This window comes from Corvus kubaryi, unplaced genomic scaffold (genome assembly GCF_017639235.1).
Source record: "Corvus kubaryi isolate FWS band 111438036 unplaced genomic scaffold, C.kubaryi_AGA036_p1.0 37357, whole genome shotgun sequence".
NCBI classification, from domain to species: domain Eukaryota; kingdom Metazoa; phylum Chordata; class Aves; order Passeriformes; family Corvidae; genus Corvus; species Corvus kubaryi.
Window position 1 is genome coordinate 12,111,928 of NW_024581117.1, and position 7,850 is coordinate 12,119,777.

The window sequence follows — 7,850 nt, forward strand, 5'->3', positions numbered from 1 at the left end:
TATATTTAGGAGGCAATGATTCAGTAACTACTCAAATAATTTACCTCCTGCCTTCAAGGCTTAGTTCTTAATAACGTAAATAGAAGAAATCTGAGCTGCATTTTCACTTGAATATTTTGACTTGCACTTTGATGTGTGGGAAGATTTGAACCAAGCAGTTGCTAATGTAGTAAATAATGAAAACAGAAGCAAAATTATAAATATGGCTTGGCAACTAAATAAATACAATATTAAAAAAAAAGGGAAACAGATAAGCAGGGAAAGGCTTTCAAGAGGAAAGAATTATCTTAAAAACACACAAAAGATTCTAGAAGCCTGTGTCACAAAACAGGACCAAAGTCTTAAAGTTTACCCAGGTCTGAAAGGAAGGCCTGTGTACACAGGATTGGGTGCTGCTCAGTAGAATAGGCCTGTTTATCAGTTTTGTACCAGACACATTTCTATGCTTTTTATAAGATTAATTAGCAAGTTACTGGTAAAACATGAGAAATTAATGTACTATAAAACATAATGCAATATCTAGTCAAAGACTTTTTAAAGCCATAGAATTCGGGATGCTGAGGACAGAAAGGAAACCATTAGGAACAGGAATGATCTAAGGTAATAAACTATTTTGTTAAGATTTTGAATCCCTTCACATCTAATGGAAACTATAGAAATATTAAACACTTTTTCCCCAACATAACTTTCAGCAAAGTTTCAGTTCAGTGGCTGATAGATAACCGAGGAAGGGGGAAAAAGGAAAAAACACAGAACTTCAAAAGATTATGAGTTAAGTCTTACCCATCACAGCTTCAGCAGAAGGTAATGAGGGAAAGGACCAGTTTCAATAAAGGTCTCTGCTATTACTTCAGATAGATTTCCCCTTTTTGCATATCCTTGAGCCCTGCTTGCAGTGTAAGAAAGAGAAACAGCAAGTTCCTTAAACAAAAGCCTTTTGGTGGGGTAGGGACAGAAGCTGGCTGCACTGCTAAAATATCTATGTATTCCATGTACAGCTGAGTGTGCATAAGGTTAAGGCTGTCGAGGCAGAACTCACTCTGACTTACTGATGTGCCCCAAGTCACAGCCAACAGTTATTATCCAATTTTCCAACAGAAGATGAGCAGAGAGGCAGCATCCACATGGGTATACATGCTCCTTCTGATGTTTGTCTCCACAGGGGTCAGAAGCACTGTTGGCTGCCCAGGTACCCAAGCCACATTGCAATATTCCCCTCTTATTCCTCAAAAATAGAAATCTGAGGAAAACCAGAAGCTGTTCCTGTGCTAATGCCTGCAGGATGGTGGTGAAGAGTTCATTGAAACTCCTCCTGGGAGGCAGGTGGGATGTAAGGCAGCACCACTGGGTAGGTAGCGATAGAAAGCCATGCTCTGTGCCAGGCCAACAGAGCTTTGAATGAGAGTTTTGGCTGTGCCACAGGCTTGATGCAGCAGTTTGATGGCTTTAGCTGCAACGAGGCAATAGGGCAAGGTGCTTTGAGAAGCATTTTTAGTTAATCTAGTTTGCAGAGAAATATTTAAACTCAATGCCTCCCTGTCTTGTTGGCCGTACTCCCAACACAGCAGAGGCAAGGTGGCAAAGGCTCTGCACGCAGCTCCTGAGGAAACACATTACAGTATTTAGAGCTATGTTTTCAAGCACTGTTGACAAAATTCCTGGGGGAATTTGGACTCTGCTCAGTCAATGAAGGCTCACTTGACAAATGAGGCTTCCCTGGCCCTATGCACTTCAGCACTGGTTGGTCAATTCTTTGTGCATTCCTTTCCTCCCTCAGCACTGAAGCTTGTGGAAGGTTCCCTGCCCACGGCAGCAGAGTTGGAATCACATGATCTTTAAGGTCCCTTCCAACCCAAACCATTCTATTTTTCTATGATTCAGCAGCAAGCGCTCTTGTACAGATAAAAGGTTTATAGACTTGAGATTAGGCTGGGTCACGCTGTCCTTGCAACTAAACATCAGTCTAAGAGGAAGCACACTTTCCTCCCACAGTGAGCAGAACAGCCTCTAATCAGCCGAAGCATTTCTTCCTCTGTTGTTCAGAAACCTTTAAGAGAGAGTGTTGCTGCCTCCTCCTTTGTGCATTGACTCCGAGAAAAACGCCCCTTCAGTTGAAATTGCTTCTACTTTGAATTTTGTTTCAGCTTGCAGGCCCTGAAGTTTAAAATACTGGTTCTACCACTAGTGTGCATTAGGAAATTTAAAATACAATTATGGTTCTTGATCATAAAAACCTCTAAACTGAGGGCTCATAATGTCAATAAAGAATGCCAGCCATACTGATTTGTCATTAGACTCCTGAGATTTCCATTGGTGCAAACTAAGTCCTGAAGAAGTTCCTGCAGTATGTGTGTATGAGCCTTTCATCCACCTCCTCTATTTCTAACTCCCTTGTGTTGGCAGGGGGCTTGGTACCCTAAGGGAAAAGCAAGGAAACAAATATCTAATTGAAGCTTCCATTCCCCTTCCATACTAAAGGCAGCATCTGCTTCAAGGACAGAGATGCTACACTTCACTGCTGAGTTTTCCCAAATTCTGCTGAACAGCAAAGCATTTTTATTGCCGCTCAAAGTAGTGCCTTACAAAAGGCACTGAAGGTTTGGGAAGGAGGGGGAGGGCTTAGGATAGCAGCTTCAAGGCTGAAAAGTTACTCAGTGAGTTTCACCATGTCTGTCTTCAGACCTCTGGCAACAAAAAATAGATGGATATTGAGCTTCAGAATGTAAAAGATTCAAAGAGTGCCTTAAAGACAGCATCTCAAACTGCCCAGTGCTGTGGAGACTCGGCAAAACTTTCACTGACAATCTCCAGGCAACGCTCCGAGGAAACTTGTCCGCCTTGCCACTTCTGTGGAACTCAAGTGAAACTATAATGTGCTCAGCTTTTCCTGGCACTTGGACTGCCTCTGAATTTTTACTGATTTATTTTATTGCACACATGCAAAAATGAGGTGGTGAGCCATGCAAAGATAAATTTTTTTCCAACATTCAAGACTCATTTCCATATGAACCTTGCCATCCCCTTTCTGAAAAACACACCAAGTAGCATCACAGGAGTCTGCTGTCAGGTTTTTTTCTGGTTTAATGGGATCATGATGAGCAAACATTAAATGTTGGCCAACTGCAAGTGGAATGGCTACAGGCCTGAAGTGTAATCACACCCAGTAATTTCCAGGGAAGGCAAATTATTAATTTGTAACTAGCCATTCTTTTCAATTACAGGGTACTTTTCCTGGGAAGCTGTTTTCCCACTGATCTTTCAGCTGCAACATGCCCTCCATTGCCCTGACACATTCAGATACTCTAATAAGCTGGACTTCGTGAAAATGGCAATTACTGTGTGTTGGGGCTGAAGAAAGCCTCAGAGCTGAGAAGAGATGCAGGCCTCCAGAGCAGTAAACATTTACTGAATATACTACATCATCTTCCATCAGCCTGTCATGTGACCTTTAAAGTTCATAACTTACAGCAATGTACTATAAAAGATAACTTCTAATTTGTGTTATCATACTGTTACCGAATTATTGCTTTCTTTCAATAATGCATATATTCTTGCCAGCTTGTTAGAAAAGATCTTTTTTTTTTAGAGTTTACTGAAACTCGAAAAAATAAAAAAGGTGTTCCACTTCTGAAGAGTTTTGTGATTACTGCAGCTGCATACACCCGTTCTTTGAATAATTCATGTGCCTTCTCAGTACTAAGATCTGAAAGGGAAATATTTCAAGAGAGAGAGCAGGATATGGGCAGAGTCTAAAGTCAATAGACAACAAAGGGAAACTGATCCTCGGGTGAACACGTTGTCATTTTGTGATGCGTCTGAGGCGGGAACAGACTGGATGAAGAAATAGGAACAGGTCGGAGGCCCGAGCTCTGCCAGGCCAGGGCTCAACTGAGGCTGCACAGCACATCAGGTCAGGATGTGGTACAGATGAATTTTAGACTGCCATCAAGCATGATAATCCCACTGTAACAGCGTTCTGAGGGGAAGCAGGTACACTCTGAGCTGTGTTACTCCAAAAGGAAAAACCATCAGGCCTTACTCTCTTCATGGGTCATTAGGGCAAATGCACTTGAACATCAGGGTAAATTTTGAAGTTCTACTCATTTTCCATAGCCTTCTATTTGCTAGAACACAACTGTGAAATAGGGGTAAGGAAGCAGCACAGGATACTGTAAGTAAGCATGATCTGAACCACTTGTGCAAATTGGAGAAAAAGGACCCTGGGTTTTGAGATGGGGACCATAACCACATCAAAAAGTGAAACTGCAACAGTGTGAGAAAAATGTGCAAAACCTATTATTCTTCCTCAAAGTTACAAGAAAAGAAGGCCTAGACAACCTCCTAGAATGCCTCTTGGATGCCACCATGCAGCACGTTGGATTGGATTATAAAATTGCTGTGTGACTCCCAGAGATTTGATAAAGCTAACACTATCACCTGCATTGACTGATGAGCAGCTCACTTCCCTTGCTGAGCTTGGGCTGTGCTCACAAATCTCAGAGGCAAGGAGTTGCCACAGCACTTGCATAAATTATGACTGACTCATGATATTAATCACTCTACTGTGTGGTAAATTCATTCTTTTTCACTGCTCCCCCACATCTACCACAGTAGCTTTACAGAAAGCTGTAAGCCTTTCCTAGTCATTTCAGTGTTTGGGGGTTTTAACTCTTTTTTGCCAAGTCCCAAATTCTATAAACAAAACCAAAAGCCATCCTGCAGTGTTTGTTACAGCTGTGAGTTGGTCATCAGGGCGCTGGGATACTTTAAGCAAATTTAGGTTCTAAGAATAGCCCAAAACAATAGTTATCATTTCATCAGGAAATGAAGACTAAATCCTATTAAGCAGTCTTTTAAAGTATGTTCTCCTTCCTCCTCTCACTCTCATCCTCCCAAAATGCCACAACCTGGCTCTTGGCAGGGCTGGAGCATACCGATGTACAGAAGGAAATTATGCGTCTGGATTTCTCTTGTGCAGTACAGATGTTGTCTCTTCAGCATGGATATCCCTTTCATAATGGCTAGAAAAGAAGTGTTCATTGTATTTTTACTCTCATTTCTTTGACAGATATCACCACCATTCCAGATCTGGTCATTTTTGGATTGAGAACACATTTCTCTCCGAGTGTTATTTAATCCTCACAACTGTGGATCATTTTTACAGGAGTCAGTTAGAAATCCCATAGGTTCTAAAACCTGTTAAAGATTATAGAGACATAGAAGGCTGGATTGGAATCTGGTCTCCAAGAACCTGTCTATTTTATTGCTTCCAAGGGGCTTGTCAGCTTCCTATTGAAACACAGTTCAGTAATTGCATGGTGAATAAAAATGAGAAGATAGCTTTTTATTAGCACTAAATGATCAGGTTGATAGGCATTAAGGATCTTCTTTATACAATTTCATTGATACAAGCATATGGGGAAAGGCATCTCTATTTTCCAATAACACATTACCACACGTAGTAAAACAATTCACTACCCAGTATTAAGCTATAAGGTTACTGATCATTTGGAATATGCTTCTATTATACCTAATTTCTACTACCCCCACCAAAAAAGTATTTACCCTATTTTTTAAATTTTACTTAAACTTAGCAAAATTACTTAGAACCATAGATTAAATAATTATAAGATTCTCTGAAAGAAACCTTTCACAGTAGGGCAGTACAGAGGAACTTTAATGGTATTTTAGACAAGCACATTTTAATAATTCCCATTAGATTCTTTCCCATTGCTTATGGAAGCCACAGTAATCCCTCCCCCTCTCATAACAATGAGTCCAATTTGCACCACACTTCTGAGAACCAAGCACAGCCCAGACAGAGATGCAGCACCAGATGCAATGACAAAAGAAAAGGAATTGCTTCCATGGGATAAAGGGGTCCATAACAGACTGAATTGTAGGATTGTCATTTCAAAACCTTGTTAGTTGCTGACCTAACCTTCCCTAAGGGGATTTTCAGTCACAAAACTTCTACCATTTCCTTCAGGAAACAATTTCCACAATATAACTCTTCTCTCCATAGATTTTTTTTCTCTATATAGAGAAGCCTTTTATGTATTTGTAATGTTATGTCTTCCCCACTCCTTCAGTCTTCTTCATGGTCTTTTCTTACCCTTCACTGCCTCATTTTCATTCTCTTCGCTTGTTCAAGTATTGTTTTCTAAATCCTGACATTTTCCATTGGTGCCCCTGATATCTCTGTAATGTTTATTTCCTCTGTATCAAGTATCACATCATTCACATGTGACTGAAAGGACTGAAGCCAGAGAGAACAAATGTTTTGCAATGCATTTCTTTATAAGTTTTAGCAAAGTTTGGACTTTAGAAATATTTGCCTGAGGCTTTTTGGGACAATATTCAAAAAGGAAGGCCAGGAGTCATCTGACCTCTTGTCGAGAACTAAATTAAGGAAAACATGCCTTCAAAGCTTGGCCTGAATTTTCATGATCTTAATTATTCTTTGATGGTTCAAATTTCAGCTGTCCTGGTCAGTCATAGAGCCAGGTGGCCAGTCGAAATGAATGCCTGCAGTTCTCAAGAACAGAATGAAACAAAAGGATCAATTAGGATTACCCCTACAAAAACTCCAGAGGCAAGTACCAAATCCCTCAAGGGAACCTCATGTACAGCAGACTGAAGTAGCTCTGTGTGGAAGCACTTCCTTGCCTTTGGCCAGAGATTAACCACAAGATAAACCAATACAAGATACCCCACTGAAAGGAAAAATAATGTCCTGCTTTGCATAAAGCTACACTATATCATTGGAACTACCAGAGAGCTAATAAGAGTTGCACAAAGGCAAAAGATTTATTTGAGAAAAAAAGGCTGAATCCAGAAGTACTCCAGAGGTCACAGAACTTTTCTCATGTTCCCCCACAGATTAACTACTTGGATTAGAACAAAAGAAACCCCAGTATCCATGGTCTGAAATGTACACCAATTGTGAATTCATTTCCAAGATGTCTTTTTAATTCACTAAGTTTAGATTCCAGGATTTTAAAAAAAAATTGATTGAGGAACAGTTTTTCTTCTCACAGTATACTTTTTTTTTTTACAAAAAAAGAAAACAAAAAACAAAACAAAAAAAAACCACAAAACACTCACCCCCACAACCAAAAAAACCTCAACCAAACCCAGTGCTTAGGAATGCATGAAGAGTTATGAGATTTTGGGATTTTAAATCTCTGAAAACAGGGAGGCCATATGAAGTGCAACTGAAATGTGTCTATTTGGATTTTATGAAGAATGCAATAGATTTGCATGAAAATTACTCTAGGAACTACTACATTTAAGTTCTTATAAAATGGGTGGGAGTTGGAAATGAACATTGCTATTGCATTTAAAAGCTCTCTTCGGGATTTCTTTGACTGCGTCTCTTCCCAACACAACAGTCTAAAAAGACATGAGTAACTCAGAGTTGTAGGAATATTAGCCCTCCTGGCAGGCAGTGTTCCCAAAGCTGAATTTAGACTAAGGTTTTGATTCAAAAGGAAAACTGTCAGCCCTCTTGCTTGCCTCGTGTTTAAATGCAGCACTACTCATGAGAAATAGATTAGCATCTAAGGCTCTTTGCTGATTGGCAAAGTGGACAAGTGAAGTCATGTACAGCCCAAACCAAGACATTTTTCTTCATCCCATCCAAGTAGCTCCCATTCGCTAAAGTGTTACCTTTTTGTGAGTCCATCCTTTGTCATTGAACCCCTCAGACTTCCAGAGCTGAACATGCAATCTCCGAGCACCTTGTCAGCTAAGTGTCCCAGAAAAGCCAGAGAAAAGGAGTGAAATCTCCAACCTGCTACTCCTAGCTGTGTTATTGATCTGCTCTCTGAGTGGGTGATAATCCCTCA